The sequence below is a fragment of the Salvelinus sp. IW2-2015 genome, linkage group LG33 (genome assembly GCF_002910315.2).
Source record: "Salvelinus sp. IW2-2015 linkage group LG33, ASM291031v2, whole genome shotgun sequence".
In the NCBI taxonomy this organism is placed as follows: Eukaryota; Metazoa; Chordata; class Actinopteri; order Salmoniformes; family Salmonidae; genus Salvelinus; species Salvelinus sp. IW2-2015.
In genome coordinates, this window is record NC_036872.1 from 25,332,411 (window position 1) to 25,354,497 (window position 22,087).

Sequence of the window (22,087 nt, forward strand, 5' to 3'; positions counted from 1 at the left end):
CAGGCCTACAAGCCCTCAGTCCAGCCTCTCTCAGCCTATTGCGGACAGTCTGAGCACTGATGGAGGGATTGTGCATTCCTGGTGTAACTCGGGCAGTTGTTGTTGCCATGCTGTACCTGTCCCGTAGGTGTGACGTTCGGATGTACCGATCCTGTGCAGGTGTTGTTACACGTGTTCTGCCACTGCGAGGATGATCAGCTGTCCGTCCTGTCTCCCTGTAGCGCTGTCTTAGGCGTCTCACAGTACGGACATTGCAATTTATTGCCCTGGCCACATCTGCAGTCCTCATGCCTCCTTGCAGCATGCCTAAGGCACGTGCACACAGATGAGCAGGAACTCTGGGCATCTTTCTTTTGGTGTTTTTCAGAGTCAGTAGAAAGGCCTCTTTAGTGTCCTAAGTTTTCATAACTGTGACCTTAATTGCCTACCGTCTGTTAGTTTCTTAACGACCGTTCCACAGGTGTATGTTCATTAATTGTTTATGGTTCATTGAACAAGCATGGGAAGCAGTGTTTAAACCCTTTACAATGAATATCTGTGAAGTTATTTGGATTTTTACTAATTATCTTTGAAAGACAGGGTCCTGAAAAKGGGGTGTTTCTTTTTTTGCTGAGTTTACATATACCCCCCTATTATCTGTGTGTCCTCTGCAATGTTTCCTGGAAATAGGAGGTAAGAAATTGGTATGCATTAGTCCACATAGTCACTTTTTTATGATGAGCTACTTTCCCCTAATGATAATCATCTCCTGGTGTGGCACAGAAATGGTGATTAAATGTTGATTTTCCATCGGAGAGAAGGTGCGGGTGATGTATTTTATCACACTGAGTTGTCCTCTAAGGGCTGATTGCAGAGGTTATCTAGGAGCAAGAAAATCTCTCTCTCTCCCTCCCCCCAGGAAAGACCTTGATGGATCTGCTTTGTCCCTGAGTAGTAGAAGAAGGCTATGATTCTGTAATGGCCGACTATATCACGTACGTGTGCTGTGCAAATTTCCCTTCTAGAAACTGAATCAAGGGCATGGGGGACTGCATACATCTGAACAGACATGGTTGATTATTGAGTGAGATAAAGAGAGACTCATCTTCATTCACATGGCCGTTGAGAGTACATTGTGGCCTCAAGTCAAGGCGGACATCATTATTGCAAATGAAAATAGCCTATAAGTGACACCCTTGGTCAAACTGACATTGCGACAATGATGGTAATACACAGTAGCAGCAGAAATTAGTCACTGACTTGAAATTCATGTCCTTATAGCTAGCTTTCATTGGCAGCATTATACTAGTATGAAAGCCATGTACTGTACAATAGGAGCAAGGCTTGTGTTAGGGAAAACATTCTCAGGTTATGCCCAAAGCCTGGTGGCGAATACATCTTTAGTAGAGCCAAGATGCAGTGGCATACATGTATGGCTTTTACAAAGACATTCCAACAATAGTTGTGCAGAAATGTTCTGACAAAAGAAGAAATACTTCCAGTTTTTCAAAAATTATACAAATCAATGTCTGCTCTCTCCTCATCCTAATATGAGCCACATCTGTTGAGACTGGACCCCGAATCTTTCATTTTCACTTTCTCTCAGTCTGATCTCCGATTGGCATTTAAACAAGGATTAGAGGGTTCTAGAATGGATTGACATTTGCTCTGAAGACGCAGGGCGTTGTCTGTTCTGGTCTCTGTATCTATCCCTGCACAATCATACTTGTAATAATTTAACAAACTACCTTCATAAAACTACCATAGTCACCTGCTTTAACATTTTATTTAGAGAACATATTGAAAGTTACATAATAACTGCCAGAACTATTATGGCGTCCTTTATTGTTGTGAATAGTGGGTTTTCCAAACTCTGTATATGGTTCTGACTTGTATGGATATTGGAACAGAACCTAAGAGTTTTATTAAGAAGAGCACCATAGTTAATGGAAGTCTTAATTGAGGTAAGAGCGGCACATTAAAATGCTAATGAGAGAGTGTGCTCCAACAGTGAGGCATAATCTTAATGGTAACTTAAGCACTTACTGCTAACTGTACACTGTGGTCTGAGGGAGCAGGCTGTCTGCAGTTCAGTCTGTTTATTGAAAACAACTAACTTTGGTTGTTTTCAATAAACAATCATCTTTACAGTGGATAAGGTGGATAAGGTGGACTAGCTATGAAATGCTTACCTACTACTTACCTACCTACTACTATGAATTCCTCATATAGGTACCCTTCAAATTAAGTGATACCACTTTTTGTTGTGTTTTGAAAGTCACTTATTTTTGTTTTTAAAGTCACTACTTTTGGTTTCAAGTGAACACTTGAACACCAGTCTCCATCAAATAGGTAATTGCTGGTACTTTGTATATTATTTTCAGCAGGACTCTTCAGTGACCTTCAGGAGAAATCAAGGGACATTTGACTGAGACTATTGAGTTGAAGAGCGTTTTGAGCCAAAGTCCTGCAACTACTGTAATGAACATTGTTAGAGAAACAGCAAATGTAACTTCCAGCAAATGAAAGAGCAAATGTAACTCCCAGCAAATGAAAGAGCAAATGTAACTCCCAGCAAATGAAAGAGCAAATGTAACTCCCAGCAAGTGAAAGAGCAAATGTAACTCCCAGCAAATGAAAGAGCAAATGTAACTCCCAGCAAATGTAACTCCCATTGATGGGAATAAAAAGGCAGTCACACATGCAGAGGCATATAGCGCTAATGTCCAGTGCGTCTCTAAGGTATAAGTGACATTGAGCAGATCAGCACAGATCACCTAGTCAACTGTGTCCACTCCACTGCAGTACTTGATTCCACTCCACTGCACACATAAAAGTATAAATGTCGTATTACCACATCAATGCTAGGGGAGATTGATTTCATTCAGCCGTGTTATTAGAGACTTGGAGGAGAGCCAATGGACAGGCAGTGCAGTGCAGGGATTGTCTTTGACAATTCAATTAGATGGCTCCATCCTTGTGCCATTGCCAGTTGACCTGCCTTCTACAGTAGTTCACGCTGATGATCTGCCTGAAACAAATGGCATCATTTGGCAGGGTATTATACAGTTCCTTATGTTCATCCAACCTATTGATAATGTTGARTACAATTAATGACGGCAAACAAATGGTATGAACATGACGAGGCTTTCTTTGCCGGTTCCTGTGAAAAGTTTGTGTCTATATTCCTTTGTAGYAGGTATTCTGATAATTGCTCAGAGTAGCATATTCTACGTTTAGGGATTGATTCATATACATTTACATTTTAGTCATTTACGAAATTGTTATCCAATAATACGACAACATGACATAGTTACTATAGTGCTAATGCTGCTTATCTGTAAGTGTCGACATTGAATGCAGACAATCTATTGCGATGGCATTTCAGAGGTCACAACGTAACTCTCAACAATTGGACCTTTGTGCTTTAGCAATGTGTTTAGTAATTGTTTCCTCTAGTCCTTGGGTTCTGTGTAGTACAGAGATGTAGCTATTTCCCTCTTTCTATACTGGTTTGTTAAATGGATTGTATTGGCTACTCTCCTCATACAATCACTGCTGTAGAATACATCACTCCAGTACATTGTGTCTACACCCCCATTAGGTATTCCTGTAAGCAGCCTCTTTGAAATATCAAAGACGATTAGATGCAGGGCTCCTCTGACAGTCTGACTGCATTACATTGACTGTGAAGACTAGGAACCCCCTTTCAATCATAGCCAGATAACAAATAAGGAAGGTCTGCATCATTTCTCAGCCACACATATTTGAATCTAATGGTAGATGTGATATCTGCTTAGAACCCAAATTATTCAGGGGAAATGTACCAGCAGCAGTATACATGGTCACATATAAAATATGCAGTAAAAATTAACCAATACCCAGAGGTGGTACAGCACAGTTTTAATTTCACAGTATAATCTTCCTTTGGTGTGATAAAGCCCCAGAAAGAGTTCAGAGGGTTAGAAAAGCCTTCCTTTAGAGAGTGACCTCACACGCACTCCCTGTTATGATATGGGTAATGCATTCTCCTCCACGGCTCCAGGACCATGCCCTACTCCTTAGGGGATCGGGCTTTCAGCTCGACCGCCCCGAGCGTCTGGAATGCTCTCCATGACCACCTGAAGGCACCACAGACTCTGGGCTCCTTTAAAACGGGCCTAAAGACCTTTCTCTGTAGGAAGGCTTTCTGTTGATAGCTGTGCTCCTTGGTGTCTTTGTCCCTTGTAGCATTATCTGGGTTAATTGTGTCAGTTGCCCTGTCTTGTGTCAATTTGGTTTTATTTATTTTTATTTTATGCACTTTGAGATTATTCTGTATAGTGAAAAGCATTTTAGAAATGTAATAAATAATGTATTGTTATTAATATTCTCCCTCAGGTCATTACATTGTTTTTTGGGCATTTTGGAAGTGGAACCATTAAAACTGTCACTTTTCATGATGTAAAATGAGCACAAAGTAGACTTAGGTGACCTTGATGGGACATATTTGCATAAAAGAACACTCCAGTCCGACAACATTCTGCTGCCTGTATAACGCTCAGAGTCAGCAAGCTGTTTCCTGCCACACTACACCAAACCAATGAATCTACTCTGAGTCTATGGAAATACAATGATCTGATGAACCTGCWTCACAACGATATTATTATTGTGTTGCCTGTGCTCTCTATACGTGATTCTCTATATAAATTGCATTAATTTTCACTTCACTGGCACACCACACAACACAAATTTACTCTGACTATCGAAAATGATCTCACAATGAGCCTGCTTCATCAAGTTTTATTAGTCGTATGAGCAGGATACACATGGTATACACCGTCCAACAAAATGCTTACTTGCAGGTTCTTTCTCGACAATGCTACAACAATAAAAAATAATAAAGATAAGAATACGAACATAAAGTAAATGGCTCAGTAGAATAGAATAAACATTTTAGCATAAGTATAACAAAGGAAATAATAATTTATAGTCCAATATTTACACATATTTTTGGAAGGGGTAACTAAAAGGTTGCTGGATCAAATCCCTGAGCTGACAAGCTAAAACTCTGTCGTTCTGCCCCTGAGCAAGGCAGTTAACCCACTGTTCCCCGGGCGCCGAAGACGTGGATGTTGATTATGGCAGCCCTCGCACTTCTCTGATTCAGAGGGTTTGGGTTAAATGCGGAAGATACATTTCAGTTGTACAACTGACTACTGTAGGTATCCCCCTTTCCATGACATAGACTGACCAGGTGAAAGCTATGTATGGTCCCTTATTAATGTCACTTGTTAAATCCAATTCAATCAGTGTAGATGAAGGGAGGAGACAGGTTAAAACCTCTATGGGATCGGTGTCCCTAAACTGGGACAGTTGTTGCTCAATATGCGATAATGTGACTAGAATGATGTTATAAACAACAGCCAACTTTCCGGGACATAGATGTCTTATATGGGCAGAAAGCTTAAATTGTTGTTAGTCTAACTGCGGTGTCCAATTTACAGTAGCTATTACAGCAATACAATACCATGCTATTGTTTGAGGAGAGTGCACAACAACATAACACTTTTATCACCGCAACTGGTTTGATACATTCACCTCTGAAGGTAAGTAATGCACTTACATTCAGTAATCTTGCTGTGATTTGTCATCCTGCGGATCCCAGAGATAAAATGTAGCATAGTTTTGTTTGATAAAATCAATGTTTATATTCAAATGTAGGAACTGGGTTCGACAGTTTGACCCCACTGCTGTCTCTGGCTCCACACCCACCTCGCCCGGCCATCTAGATGTGTGAAGGTTAGTGTCTTTTCTGTAGGGAAGCTAATGATCCATAGTGTATGACATTCCTGGGAGTGTGTAAACTTACATTTTTGATTGTTCTCTATAGTTATGTACTTGAAAATGTATAAATTGACCAATTCAGCACATTTGGGCAAACTCCTGGCAGACTTGATAAAAAATATTGTGTAGTGATGTAATTCTTCACTGGATCAGTCTGACACTTTGCACACACACTGCTGCCATCTTGTAGACAACATATAAATTACACCTAGAATCCTTTCTCAATGTATGGCCTTTCTCTTGCATTTCAAAGATGATGATAAAAAAAAAATATATATATATATATATATATATGTTTTTTGTTCATATTATCTTTTACCAGATCGAATGTGTTATATTATCCCATATTAATTTCACATTTCCACAAACTTCAAAGTGTTCCCTTTCAAATGGTATCAAGAATATGCATATCCTTGCTTCAGGTTCTGAGCTACAAGCAGTCATTTTAGGCAGAAATTGAAAAAAGTTTCCGATCCTTAAGAGGTGAAGGATTTTAAGCTTTAAGACAATTGAGACATGGATTGTGTATGTGGGCCATTCAGAGGGTGATTGGGCAAGACAAAATATTGAAGTGCCTTTAAATGGTATCCCCCTCAAATTAGTGGATTCGGCAATTTCAGCCACACCCGTTGCTGACAGGTGTACAAAATCGAGCACACAGCCATGCAATCTCCAGTGACACACATTGGCAGTAGAATGGCATTACTGAAGAGCTCAGTGACTTTCAACATGGCACTGTCATAGGATGCCACCTTTGCAACAAGTCAGTTCGTCACATTTCTGCTCTGCTAGAGCTCCCCCGGTCAACTGTAAGTGCTGTTATTGTAAAGTGAAAACGTCTAGGAGCAACAATGGCTCAACCGCAAAGTGGTAGGGCACTCAAGCTCACAGAACGGGACAGCCGAGTCCTGAAGCGCTCGGCGGTCCCAAACTGCCTCTGGAAGCAACGTCAGCACAATAACTGTTTGTCGGGAGCTTCATGAAATGGGTTTCCATGGCCGAGCAGCCACACACAAGCCTATGATCACCATGCGCAATGCCAAGCTTCGGCTGGAGTGGTGTAAACCTTGCCGTCATTGGACTCTGGAGCAGTGGAAATGCATTCTCTGGAGTGATGAATCATGCTTCACCATCTGGCAGTCTGATGGATGAATGCATTGTGCCAACTGTAAAGTTTGGTGGAGGAGGAATAATGGTCTGGAGCTGTTTTTCATGGTTCGGGCTAGGCCCTTTAGTTCCAGTGAAGGGAAATCTTAATGCTACAGCATACAATTACATTCTAGACAATTCTGTGCTTCCAACTTTGTGGCGAAAGTTTGGGGAAGTGTAAGGGGTGCGTACTGGCGGCAGGGAAGTCAGGCGCAGGAGAGCAAAAACTTGGTTTACAACGGAGCAGTTTAATACATAAAACCACCGGCATCCAGAAAAAACAATCAATGGGTACAAAACCCGTCGCACACCAGATAAACGTGCACATGCACTTACAATAAACAAATCCGGACAAGGACATGGGGGGGAACAGAGGGTTAAATACACAACATGTAATGAGGGAATTGAAACCAGGTGTGTGAGAAGACAAGACAAAACAAATGGAAAATGAAAAGTGGATCGATGATGGCTAGAAGACCGGCGACGCCGACCTCCGAACGCCGCCTGAACAAGGAGAGATACCGACTTCGGCGGAAGTCGTGACAGTAAGGCTCTTTCCTGTTTCAGCATGAAAATGCCCTCATGCACAAAGTGAGGTCCAAACAGAAATGGTTTGTTGAGATCGGTATGGAAGAACTTGACTGGCCTGCACAGAGCCATGACTTACACCCTATCGAACACCTTAGGATGAATTGGAACTCTGATTGCAAGCCAGGCCTAATCGCCCAACATCAGTGCCCAACCTCACTAATGCTCTTGTTGCAGAGTGGAAGCAAGTCCCTGCATCAATGTTCCAACATCTAGTGGAAAACATTCCCAGAAGAGTGGAGGCTGTTATAGCAGCAAAGGGGGGACCAACTCCATATTAATGCCCATGATTTTGGAATGAAATGTTTGACGAGCAGGTGTCCAAATACTTTTGGTCATGTAGTGTAGATAGAAACTGTCTCTGAGCCTGTTGGTATCAAACCTTGTGCTCTGATACCATCTGCCTGATGGTAAGGGAGTGAACAACATGTGGTTGGGGTGTGTGGGGTCCTTGATGCTGCTGCAGGCCTTCCTCAGGCACCGTTTTGAGTAGTGGGAGCACGATCCCACCACCGGCTGGAGGGTCTTGTGGTCGTGAAAGGAGCAATTCCCGTACCAGGCCGTGATGCAACCAACCAGGACACTTTCAACAGTGCAGCGGTAGTATTTTTCCAGCCGCCTTAGGAAGTAGAGACACTGTTGTGCCCTCTTGACAAGAGTGGTGATGTTGTTGGTCCATGTCAAGTCCTCAGTAATGTAGACGCCGAGGAACTTGAAACTGCTGACTCTCTCTACCGCATTCTCGTTTATGCAGATCGCCTCRTCTGCTTCCTAAAGTCAACAAACAACTKTTTTGTTTTGCTGACGTTGAGGGAGAGGTTGTTGGCCTGGCACCTGAATGCCAGTTCACTTACCAACACCCTATAGGCTGACTTGTCATTGTTGGTTATCATACCTACAACCGTGGTGTCATCAGCAAATTTGATGATGAAGTAGTGCAAAGCCACACAGTCGTGGATGAAAAGGGAGTACAGCAGAGGGCTGAGGACACACTCCTGGGGGGCCCCTGTGTTAAAAATCAGTTTAGAGGAGGTGTTGTTGCAAATCCTCACAGCCTGTGGTCGTCAGAAACTCCAGGATCCAGTTGGTGTCCAGACCCAGGGATGTGAGCTTGTTGTCGAGCTTGGAGGGAACAATAGTGTTGAATACTGAGCTGTAGTCAATGAACAGCATTCTCACATAGGTGTTCCTCTTGTCCAGATGTGTTACAGTCATGTGAATAATGATGGGAATGGCATCTTCCGTGGATCTGTTAGAGGGTAGGTAAATTAGTGGGTCCAGTGTGCCTGGCATGCTGGCCTTGATGTAGACCATGATCAGCCTCTCTAAGCACTTCATGGTGAGCGGGGTGAGTACGACGGGGCGATAGTCATTTGAGCATGTCACCTTGTTTTTCTTGGGCACTGGGAAGCAGGTGGGCACTATAGCCTGGGATTGGAACAGGTTGAAGATATTCGAGAAGACACCCCCCAGCTGGTCAGCACACACTCTGAGGACACGGCCAGGGATGCCATCTGGGCTGGCGGCTTTGTGAGTATTCACTCTTTTGAGAGTGTTCCTCACGTCACCCTCGGAGAGTGAAAGCACCTGTTCATCCGGAGCAGCAAAAGTCTTCCTGGATGGCTTGGTATTTTCTGCATCAAAGCAAGCATAAAATGTGTTAAGCTCATCTGGGAGGGCGGCTTCAGTGGGCAACACACAGCTGAATTAGCCTTTGTAGCCTGTGATAGTCTGTAGTCCTTGCCACATGTGTCGAGAGTCTGAGTTGTCGAACACCAATTAAAGTTTGACTGACTATGTATATTCCTCATTGTTGATGGATGAGTCCTGGGTGGATGAATCTTTGAACATATTCCAATCATTATCTCAAAACAGTCCTGCAGCATTGAGTCTGCCTCCTCACTATTCTCTGTGTTGGTCGCTCCCTCTTGAGTTTCTGCTTGTAGGGGGGGTAGGAGGGTAGGAGGGCGTGGGATGACGTGGGATGGCTTTGTATGTCTTATAGATGTTGTGTATACATGGTCCAAAACTTGTTTTTTTCTTGTGGGGCAGGATACATGATGATGATATTTTGGAAAAATGTGTTTTAAATGTGCTTGYTTAACATTACCAGTGACAATAAAGACTGCTTCTGGATGAGAGGATTCTTGCTGGCTAATGATCTTGTACAGTTCGATGAGTGACGACTTGGTGTTTGCTTGTGGCGGAATGTAAACAGCTGTGATAATAACACACGTGAACTACCTCTGCATATAGTGGGGTCTGCATTTTAGCATCAGAAAGTCTGGTGAACAGGAGCTCGAGATGTTTTTAAGTTCGGTACACCAGGAATTGTTGATGAGAAAACATACCCCTCCCCCCTACTCTTACCTGCAGCCACCAGATCCATAAGGAAAATGGAAAAGCCACCTGGTTGAATAGCAGAGTCGAGTGTATTGTCCGTAAGCCATGTCTCTGTAAAAACAAAGACACAGCATTCCCTGACGTTCCTCTGCGATTGAAGCCTTTCTCTGAGTTCAACGTTTATTTTACAGCGATTGGACATTAGCCATCAGAATACTAAGAGGTATGTGTAGCCAGAAGAAGAGGCTGTGAAGCCAGTCTTTTCAGCCTAGCTTGGAGTCCCCCTTCCTTCCTCTTCTTCATCACCAGCATTGCCTTTGGTCATCTTGGTCAGAAGCAACAAGAAGCCCACTGTGAGGGGAACAGAAGAGTTAATGTATTATTCCAGATCTGGGAGGCTGAGAGATACAYTCAGTYTATAGATTCTGATTCATGATCCAGAAGTGTTTGTCYGTCATAGTGAAATTATTGCACAAACATTCTGAGCAAATTAACAAAATTAACAATTAACAAAAAAAAATCCATAAAAAAAAGCAAAGTAGAGTAAGAACCTGCAAGACGAGCACCCTCCTCAGCGCCGCCATCTTAATTACATCTCATGATATATTCCTGCTGTGCCACTATATGTCTCTCTATAGATTTTGCTTTCTTTGACTTCACTGCTGAGGAGTTGAACAGGAACACATATTGACCCATAGCTGAGTGTAATGAGCTGAAATGTTTTCTTTCCTCCTGCTCTGCTGTCTAATCAATGTCTTTGTTTACAGCACTCATGCTGGGAGCTGGATATAGACATATGCGTGCTGTTGGGATTGTTCTTATAGTTAGTGTAGTTATTCCCTTTATGTTTGAAGTAGCTCTGACTGACAGCCTTGTTGATAAGTTCAGAGCAGAGCAGTACTGGATATAAGAGAGTATCCCATAATGTACACTCTTGTTGTATATTCGTAAGTACAATAACTACCGTGCCGTAAATTAATTGCTCATTAAAGTCATTTCTCTTCCATCTAAGCTATGTGGAGGTCAGATGCCTCTCCATACAATGTCAGTAAAAACATGTCAAATTCTTTACACATACTGTATGTCCTGAGAAGCAGCCAGGAGAGGGCATTAGAAAGCCACAGGAAAGGGTTTAAAGACTATAAGTATGCAAATTGTAGCTTGCAATTGAGGAGAATACAATTAATATCCGCAGGTAAAATTGTTTATGTCTATTTGTCTAACTTAAAGGCATACTTATAGTGTGCTGTTACACTACGCACCTATTATTATATCTTAACCAGCTGATTTAGATAAGAATAAATATTTCAACTTACATTAAACGCCAAGCCTCCAACAAACGCTGGTTTCTTTCAATGGCTGGTCATGCTTCACACAGACAGCATCTGTYATAATAACTCTTTATTATTCATCGCCTCCCAATGGCTTACATACTGTACACACCATTCTTTAACGGTCAATGGTACACAAGCGTGCATGCACGCACGCAAACACACGCTAACACACATACACACACACACACACACACTCGAAGGACACACACTGCACCTCTGTACTATTCTGTACTACTCTAACTTGGAGGTAGAGCTATGCTGGTCTAATTGTGTCTTGGAGCTACTCTTGTCATCTCTGGAGATCTCATTACAGGATCCACAAGCTGTTCAGGCACGTACAACCCCCCTTCACTCTCTCAGCACATTAACCCATAGTTAATGTACAGTACAACTCACTCAGATGAATCTCTATTGCACTGCATTGCATTGACGTCATACCTACATCAGTTATTGTTGATGATGAAAGTGTGCATAGTGAAAGCATCGAGAAATAAAACAGACACAGAAAGAAATTCAAATAGATGGTTCCTCAAGTTAGGTCTCCCTTATTTACTGCATACTATCCATCCATATCTGACATGTCTATTTTCTTCTCTCGAGCTAACGATGTGATGTCAGTTCCCTGAATGTTAGCAAAGTTTGGTCGTTGTTGAGGATGTAGCTGTAGTAGCTTACTGCCAAATACCTCTCTCTAGTTGATGACTGCTGACAGTATTGTATAGTAACTCATTGTGGCGAAGTTTAAGAAAGAACATTCTCTCTTCCATTGATTTGTAAAAGGAGAACAAAAATGTGATTTATAATACCTTTCTATACTGTAACTATGCAGATTTTAAGTCCTTAKGAATTTCATGTCATGTATCTTGTATGAGAATTGCAATACCAGGATATTGGGTTCGATTCCCGGGACCACCCATACGTAAAAATGTATTCATGCATGACTGTAAGTTGCTTTGGATAAAAGTGTCTGCTAAATGTTATATATTATATTTCAGGAAGGCCAAACCTCTATTACTCTTGGGTGCAAAGTCAATATTGGACCTGACCTCAACTTCTCCCAAAATGCTGTGCTGCAGGATGACACACTCTAAAGTGCAGTCATGCACAGCAAAAAACATTGGTAGGGCCTTTCTTTTTGTTGATTTTCCTATACATACTGYGTTTATTGTAGCTTTTTTTTATTCTGTAATTCATAATGATCAATACTTTACATTTATGTAAAAAAACAAAATTCTTTGGATGTTTTTTGGCCAACCCGGATTGAGATATTAAAAATAGGTTAAATATTGGTCAAGTAAATTATATTTAATCTCAGGGAGCTCATAAACTAGATAACATTAATATGCTAAGACATGACCCATTTAAACTCACCATGAAGTTGCCTCCGACAAATAGTCAGGAATTGCATATGGTGTTGTAAAGGGTTGCGTTCCACATTCTTCTTACTGGAACTGAACTATCGTAAAATGTCCATGAAGTGCCAAGCCTCCAACAAATGCTGGTTTCTTTTAATGGCTGGTCATGCTTCACATTTAAGCAAATAAAAGCCGGTCTCTATTAAATGCCAGGTCAAAAACTTGTAATTACAGGTACTGTAGGTTATGCATGTGCTGCTCTAGTGGAATTCCACAGTATCTCTTCTCTACCATAGAGAGTTCATATGTTTTTTCATCATCTCTGTCAATTCAATTCAAGGCTTTATTGGCATGGGAAACATATGTTTACCAAAGCAAGTGAAGTACATAATAAACAAAAGTGAAATAAACAATAAAAATAAACAGTAAACATTACACTCACAGAAGTTCCAAAAGAATAAGGACATTTCAAGTGTCATATTATGTCTATATACAGTGTTGTAACAATGTGCAAATAGTTAACCTCTAACGAGTCACAACCCCGGATCCGGGATCCCCCCCATCAAAAAAGCTGACTAGCATAGCCTAGCCTAAAGCCACAGGGATATCATATAATCAAATGTTCATGAAATCACAAGTCCAAGACACCAAATGAAAGATACAGATCTTGTGAATCCAGCCATCATTTCCGATTTTTTTAATGTTTTACAGGGAAGACACAATATGTAAATCTATTAGCTAACCACGATAGCAAAAGACACAACTTTTTTTTCTCCACCATTTTTTTCCTGCATGGCAAGCTAATCATAAGATGACAGTCTGATAACATATTTATGGTATAGCATATGTTTTTTTAGAAAAATGTGCATATTTCAGGTATAAATCACAGTTCTACATTGCAGCTGCAATCTGAAATAGCGTTGGAAGCAGCCGGAATAATTACAGAGACCGACTGTCAATTACCAAAATACTCATCCTAAAACATTTCTGAAAATACACAGTATACAGCAAATGAAAGCCTAAAATCTTGTGAATCCAGCCATCATTTCTGATTTTTAAAATGTTTTACAGGGAAGACACAATATGTAAATCTATTAGCTAACCACGTTAGCAAAAGACACCACTTTTTTTACTCCACCACTTTTTTACTCCATCAGTAGCTATCACTAATTCGACTAAATAAAGATATATATAGCCACTAACCAAGAAACAACTTATAAGATGACAGTCTGATAACATATTTATGGTATAGCATATGTTTTTTTAGAAAAATGTGCATTTTTCAGGTATAAATCACAGTTACCATTGCAGCCACTATCACAAAACTCACCCAAAGCGACTAGAATAACTACAGAGAGCAACGTGTATTACCTAATTACCCATCTTAAAACATTTCTGAAAAATAACAGCGTACAGCAAATGAAAGCCCAACATCTTGTGAATCCAGATAATATTTCAGATTTTCTAAGTGTTTTACAGCGAAACACATATATCGTTATATTAGCATACCACATGAGCTAACATCACCCCGCATTGATTCAAGGCAAAAAGCGCGATAACGTTATCACCACCAAATATAATTAATTTTGTTCACTAACCTTCTCAGAATTCTTCAGATGACAGTCCTGTAACATCATATTACACAATGCATATAGAGTTTGTTCGAAAATGTGCATATTTAGCATCACAAATCGTGGTTATGCTATGTAATCAGTCAAACATGGCATGCATTCTGGCCGGCGCCATCTTGGAAGGGCACCTAAGTTTACGATTATTTATCGATTAGATTGACCAAAAAAATACAGGTTGGACAGCTAATGAAAGATGCATTGGTTATTAATGCAACCGCTGATTTAGATTTTTAAAATTAACGTTACTAGACATACAGTGTGCGTTACAGCCAGAACTAGTGCCGCAATAATGGCCGAAAAATGCGTTTACATTTTTCCACATAAATACGGAATAAAATCATAAATATCTCTTACTTTTGGACGAGCTTCCATCAGAATCTTGGGCAAGGTGTCCTTTTGTCCAAAAGAATCGTTGCTTTGTTGTAAAACGTCCACTTCAACTTCGGAACTAGCAGCTAACAGTAGCTACGTGGCACACACATGTCCAAATCCTCAAACGCAATACTACGAAAATTTCGAAAATAGCAATATACTCGCATAAACTGATATAAATCGGTTTCAAATAACTTCGTTATGATGTTTCTAACACCTATACCGAATTAAATTACAGACGGACATATCTAAGGCCAATAACTGAGCGTTTCAAAATGCTATCCTGAGGTCTTGCGTTGCGTAATGGCGGAAGTCGAAAAGAGAGCGCACCTCGTTCCTTGCCCTTTTATAAGCTCTGAGAAATACGTAGAAACACCCTTCCACTTGTCATTGGTTACTGACATCCAGGGGAAGGCGGGTGCAGTTCATTTCGATCCATAGGGCACACACAGAGCTTTAAACTGATCCGAGATCAGAGCCTAGTTTTCAGACCTTCGCATGTCCTGTCATGATTTTCGCTGAAGAAAGAGTTCTGGTTCACCCACAGACATAATTCAAACGGTTTTAGAAACTAGAGATTGTTTTCTATCCAATAGTAATAATAATATGCATATTGTACGAGCAAGAATTGAGTACGAGGCAGTTTAATTTGGAGACGCAAAATGTCGAAGTTGAAACAGCACCCCCTGTAGTGACAAGAAGTATAAAATGGAAAATAAATAAACAAATATGGGTTGAATTTACAATGGTGTTTGTTCTTCACTGGTTGCCCTTTTCTTGTGGCAACAGGTCACAAATCTTGCTGCTGTGATGGCACACTGTGGTATTTCACCCAGTAGATATGGGAGTTTATCAAAATAGTTTTTTTGTGGATCTGTGTAATCTGAGGGAAATATGTCTCTCGGATATTGTCATACATTTGACAGGAGGTTAGGAAGTGCAGCTCAGTTTCCACCTTATTTTGTGGGCAGTGTGCACATAGCCTGTCTCATAGCCTGAGACCCAGATCTGCTTACGACGGCCTCTCTCAATAGCAAGGCAATGCTCACTGAGTCTGTACATAGATTTCCTTAATTTTGGGTCAGTCACAGTGGTCAGGTATTCTGCCACTGTGTACTCTCTGTTAGGGCTAAACATTCTAGTTTGCTCTATTTTTTGGTGAGTTATTTCCAAAGTGTCAAGTAATTATCTTTTTCTCATGATTTGGTTGGGTCTAATTGTGTTGCTGTCCTGGGGCTCTGTGGGGTCTGTTTGTGTTTGTGAACAGAGCCCCAGGACCAGCTTGCTTAGGGGACTCTTCTCCAGGTTAATCTCTCTGTAGGTGATGGCTTTGTTATGGAAGGTTTGGAAATCTCTTCCTTTTAGGTGMTTGTAGAATTTAACCGCTCTTTTATGGATTTTGATAATTAGTGAGTATCGGCCTAATTCTGCTCGGCATACATTATTTGGTGTTTTACATTGTACACAGAGTATATTTTTGCACAATTCTGCATAAAGAGTCTCAATTTGGTGTTTGCCCCATTTTGTGAATTCTTGGTTGGTGAGCGGACCCTAGACCTCACAACCATAAAGGGAAATGGGTTCTATAACTGATTCAAGTATTTTTAGCCAGATCCTAATTGGTATGTCAAATTTTATGTTCCTTTTGATGGCATAGAAGGCATTTCTTGCCTTGTCTCTCAGCTCATTCACAGCTTTGTGGAAGTTACCTGTGGCGCTGATGTTTAGGCCGATGTATGTATAGTTTTTTGTGTGCTCTAGGGCAARGYTGTCTAGATGGAATTTGTATTTGTGGTCCTGGCAACTGGATGTCTTTTGGAACATCATTATTTTTGTCTTACTGAGATTTARTGTCAGGGCCCAGGTCTGMCAGGGCCCAGGTCTGTCAGGGCCCAGGTCTGTCAGGGCCCAGGTCTGGCAGAATCTGTGCAGAAGATCTAGGTGCTGCTGTAGGCCCTCCTTGGTTGGTGATAGAAGCACCAGATCATCAGCGAACAGTAGACCTTTGACTTCAGATTCTAGTCTCCACCTTGCACTGGATGATTGATCCCTGTCAAGATGCAAGTCTGTAGCCAGCGCGAACATTTTTGGACCGTGGTAAAATGAGTTTGATGTTGTAAGTTGGATATTTGACAGACATTCGGCTCTATGAGACTAGTAACTTAAAACCTGTTAGGGCTGCAAGCCCGAGGTCGGTACACTTATGACAACATCCAGCTCAAGTGCAGGGCGTGAAATTCAAAATCATTTTTTTTTTTTTATATTTAACTTTCACACACTAACAAGTCCAATACAGCATTTGAAAGATAAACATCTTGTGAATCCAGCCAACATGTCCGATTTTTAAAATGTTTTACAGCGAAAACACCACGTATATTTATGTTAGTTCACCACCAAATACAAAAGAGGCCAGACATTTTTCACAGCACAGGTAGCATGCACAAAGCCAACCTAACTAACCAAGATCCAACCAAACAAACCTAGAAACAACTTCCTCAGATGACAGTCCTATAACATGTTACACAATAAATCTATGTTTTGTTCGAAAAATGTGCATATTTGAGCTATAAATCAGTTTTACATTACTGCTACCATCATAGCTACAGTCAGAAATAGCACGGGAGTAGCCAGAGTAAATACAGACACCAACGTCAACTACCTAATTACTCATCATAAAACATTTCAGAAAAATATATGGTGTATAGCAAATGAAAGACAAAGATCTTGTGAATACAGCCAATATTTCCGATTTTTTAAGTGTTTTACAGCAAAAACACAATATAGCGTTATATTAGCTTACTGCAATAGCTAACACACAACAGCATTGATTCCAAGTAATCGGTAGCGATAGCACAGTTCGACAGATATATGAAATAGCATCCCAAATTGGGTCCTACCTTTGTTGATCTTCCATCAGAATGTTGTACATGGGGTCCTTTGTCCAGAACCGTCTTTATTTGGATCCAGAACGAACTCTTTCCCTCTTGAATTAGCAAGCACACTGGCCATGCGGCGCTAACCTCTCCTTCTTGAACAAATTCATACAACGCATCACGCCTAAAGTCCCGAATAAATTTCAATAATATAATAAAACTATATTGAAAAAACATACTTTAGGATGATATTGTGACATGTATCAAATAAAATCTAAGCCGGAGTGTAACGGTATTCCTCCTCCTCTTCATACGAAGAGGAGGAGTAGTGATTCGACCAAGGCGCAGCGTTGTGATATGACATAATGAATTTATTTAAAGACGACAGAAAAACGAACTAAACTTGAATAAACTAACAAATAACAAAACGATGTAGACAAACCTGGACTACAAACTTACATGTAACACGAAGAACGCACAAACAGGAAAAATGACTACATAAAACGAAACGAACAAACAAACAGAAAACAGTCCCGTGTGGCGCAACATACACAGACACAGGAGACAATCACCCACAAACAAACAGTGTGAACAGCCAACCTATATATGGTTCTCAATCAGAGGAAAACGTCAAACACCTGTCCCTGATTGAGAACCATATAAGGCTAATMACAAGTGACCTAAACATGGAKACACAAAACATACAATGCCCACCCCAACTCACACCCTGACCAACTAAACACATACAAAAATAACATAAAACAGGTCAGGAACGTGACACGGAGATCATATTCACCCATAACGACGGTTTTCCAGAAGGCGATTCCAGGTCCAACTTCGCGCCTTCGAGAAAAAAAATMTATGGCGGACCTCTCATTCCAAGAMGATGTATTCAATCTCWGAACAAGATAATCAACTCATTTCTGCTCTCACTTCCGCTTGACACCCAGGGGAAGGTGTATGACGTGTTTCTATAGTCCCAAGTGACATGCCCTTTTATAGACAAGCTCTTGAACAAAGACCTCGCTTTTGGAAATCTCACTTCCGGATAGGAAATGGGCTGCAGAAAGAGTTCTGTTTCACTTAGAGAAATAATTCAAACGGTTTTAGAAACTAGAGTGTTTTCTATCCAATAGTAATAATAATATGCATATTGTACGAGCAAGAATTGAGTACGAGGCCGTTTGAAATGGGCACCTCTTTCCAGGTTACTCAATACTGCCCCTTCAGCCATAACAGGTTTTTAACCACGGCCCACTTTGCCCCTTTGTAGCCTAACAGGGCTGTCATAGATTGTCATCAATTTGTAGAGCTAGAAACACAAATTTTAGCAGGGTACACAGGGTACACCTTGTACTGTATTAAACACCTGTCCCCAAGATGACAGTTTGACAGCTGTTGTCTCTACTGCCTCTACACATCTCTACACCCACACCACTGCTGTCTCTACTGCCTCTACACATCTCTACACCCACACCACTGCTGTCTCTACTGCCTCTACACATCTCTACACCCACACCACTGCTGTCTCTACTGCTACTACACATCTCTACACCCACACCACTGCTGTCTCTACTGCCTCTACACATCTCTACACCCACTCCGCTGTTGTCTCTACTGCCTCTACACATCTCTACACCCAAACCAGTTGCTCAATTCTTTCTTATGTAGCAAAATTTGAAATTGTGTTTTTTACATTGGATAAAAGTAGAGTTAGAGCTAGAAAATAGCATATCATACACTACAGTTGAGGAACAATGGGAAAGTAATTCTGCTTTGAAAGTTGATAAACTTGTTACGCCACTTTTGAGAAAATGGCCCTTGAATGTTTTGGTGCACATACTGGAGAGCTCTTATTTGTCTAGACCCATTCAGCATCGTTCACAACCTCTTAAGCCTTAGCCCAACCCATCTCTTTAAGYATTCACATGCATGACATCAGCAGCCTGGGGGTCCAAAATAGCATAACTGGTGTATTTTAACGGCAACAAACCTATCAGTTTTTAAAGAAATTTAGTATATGTCAATCTAGCAAACCAGGCAACTAACTTTCTAAACAATGTTTTGGTTGGTTTCTAGCACATCATATTGCTGACTAAGTCTTATCTTTAGCTAATTTGTATTCATTATTACAGGAAAAATAAACTCACAACAATATCATTATTTACTAATTAATGGCAAGCTAATTACAGAAAATATCTTACAGTTGTGAGTGTGATGAAATAAAAGCAGGAGATTCTACCAGAGAATGTCTTGTTGGCCTAAAGTTATATATTCTGGTAAAAACTCATATCAAATAAAGTCAATGTTTATTTGTCACATGCATAGGATACAGGAGGTGTAAATGGTACAGTGAAATGGTACCTTGCATAGTGGAGTCTTTTGTTTGTACATGTACTGTAGCTAGCTAGCTAGCTAGCTAAACAATTAACCATAACGCCAACTCATAACGTTACAACCCTACATGAATCTGCAGGTAGCTAACCAACTAGACTCAATGTTAGTTAGCTAACATTAGGCTATAACTAGCAATGCAAATGGTTCTGATATACAAATAATATTACTACACAGATCATACATGTAACGTTAGCTAGCGAGCCAGCCAGGTAACTTTAGCTAGTTAGCTAGCWGTAAGCTTTAACTTGCAATGAAAATGACTTTCTGACACAATTAGAAATGCATACTATCTGAAAATGTAGCTAGCTAGACTCTCTTACCCGGATGAATGCTTCTCCTTCTCTGTCACGGATGCCATGGTTGCCCTTAGTTTGAAGATGTAATCCGGAGACAGGTGTTTCATACAACACCCTTCTGTGTGCTCTCTTTTCGACTCCCTCTGCATATTTGCAATCAAATGCCAGAATTTTCTGTCACGAATCCCGCTTCCTGAGTCTGTTTTTGCCTGTGTTCTGTCCTGGAGTGTTTTTCCGGTGTCCTGGAACGCACCCTGTCTGGTTGCCGGGCGACGTAGCTAGTTGGGAGATCTCTGATTACCCGCACCTGTATCCCATCAGCTATCTGCACACCTGGTCCTGATCATCACCCCTCCACTTCATAAGCTCTGACCTGACATCCATTCCCTGCCGGATCGTTAGCCATGAACAGTATGTTGTGCCAGCGTATCAGCCTCCAGTTTGATAGAGTTTGTTTTGTTGTTTTGTACGTTTTGCTTGCCTTGAACTTACCTCTGTTTGTTCTGTCTACAGTCATTCACCCGGAACACTCACCCCATCCCTGCCTGGTCGTTGGTGGCTTCTGTTACTCCCTTGGATCTGCCTATTCACTCCCATCAACTCACCTCCGCTGCCCGCTCCGCCACCTGGATCTTTCTACCTCTACGTTTAAACTTGTAAATAAATACTCACCTTCGTCCTACTCTCCTTGTCCTGGTCTGCTTCTGGGTTCTACTTTAGAAAACCGTGACATTTTCTCCATCTCCTTATCTGTCATACTCTGCTTCCACCGGGCATTCCACTGATTTCAAAACTCTGTCCTCCAGAAAGTGGAGAGCAACACTTTTGCAGTTATTTGTGATATCTTTAAAAAAAGATGCATTAGAAAGGAATACCTGAGCAGCCCTTTGTTATAGACAGAAGCAGGCTACAGRGAGCTACATGGCAGACCAATCTGAACTCATCACTCATGTCCAGCCCATCCATTATCTCAGTCAATCATGGCTAGCAGGAAGGTTCCTGGCTTTTTCTGTGGCTAAACCAACTAGAATCGTAATTGAACAATTGTATTTGTATTTACAGATGGCATACAAGTTTGTTATTAAGGCACATGAAAGTTAACATGTTCCAGAATACATTTTTACATTGAAATGCCTCGCCTGTGAAGTAGAGATGCGCGACATATGCCTAGTTTCCTGAAACAAGTCACATATTGTATCACATATCAAAAGAACAGAACAGATCATGGATGGATCATTATTCAATGTATTTGAGCCTTCATTGGTACACCAAATATATACATTTTTTTATTTGACATATCTTCAAAGGATCTTATATCTACTACAGCATACAGTTGGTTTATGTTTATTTCCCACCCCCCATTAAACTATGCTTATGAATATCCACAGAATGCTCTGGCTCAGTGGCTGACTAGCTCCAGTGCTGGAAAGCTATCCTCTTTCTGGTACTGTACATTCCAATAATTGCTGTCAATGTTTCTGTAGAATAATTCTCAGATTGCAGTGACGAGCTGCCTACGTACTGTATATGCAATCAGACAACGGAACACAGTTTATAGGCCAACAGTTCACACTGTTCCCAAACCAAGTCTCACAGAATCTCACAGCAGTACTACTGACTGTATTTGGCAATGAGTCCTATAAGATTCTGTGTGATGCACCCTTCCCCCTTCATTTGTCAGGGATTGCTCCCTCCATCTGTCTGAGTAATGAAGTCACCTCTCCCTGTTGGTTGGGCCCCAGGCATAAAAATACTATTGTCAGCATGACAATGAGTAACTACCTGGTCCCCTGCTCATGACAGCTGTGTGTCCTTGTCCACCTGCAACTCTTGCCCCCAGACCGCTCCTCCATCACTCCCCCCTCTACCACCCTTCTGCCACCCCAGCCCATCACTCACTGTCACACTATCTGTCTATGCAGCACGTAATCAACAATGACATGT

At 41.1% G+C, this 22,087-nt stretch overlaps 1 long non-coding RNA gene across 1 annotated transcript; it reads left to right on the forward strand.

Moving 5' to 3' along the window:
- The first annotated feature begins 20,326 nt into the window (after positions 1-20,326).
- On the forward strand, positions 20,327-20,825 carry LOC139023583 (uncharacterized). The gene is made up of 2 exons (XR_011474726.1): positions 20,327-20,554; positions 20,657-20,825. It is a non-coding gene; the product is annotated as an uncharacterized lncRNA (long non-coding RNA).
- The last annotated feature ends 1,262 nt before the right edge of the window (positions 20,826-22,087 follow it).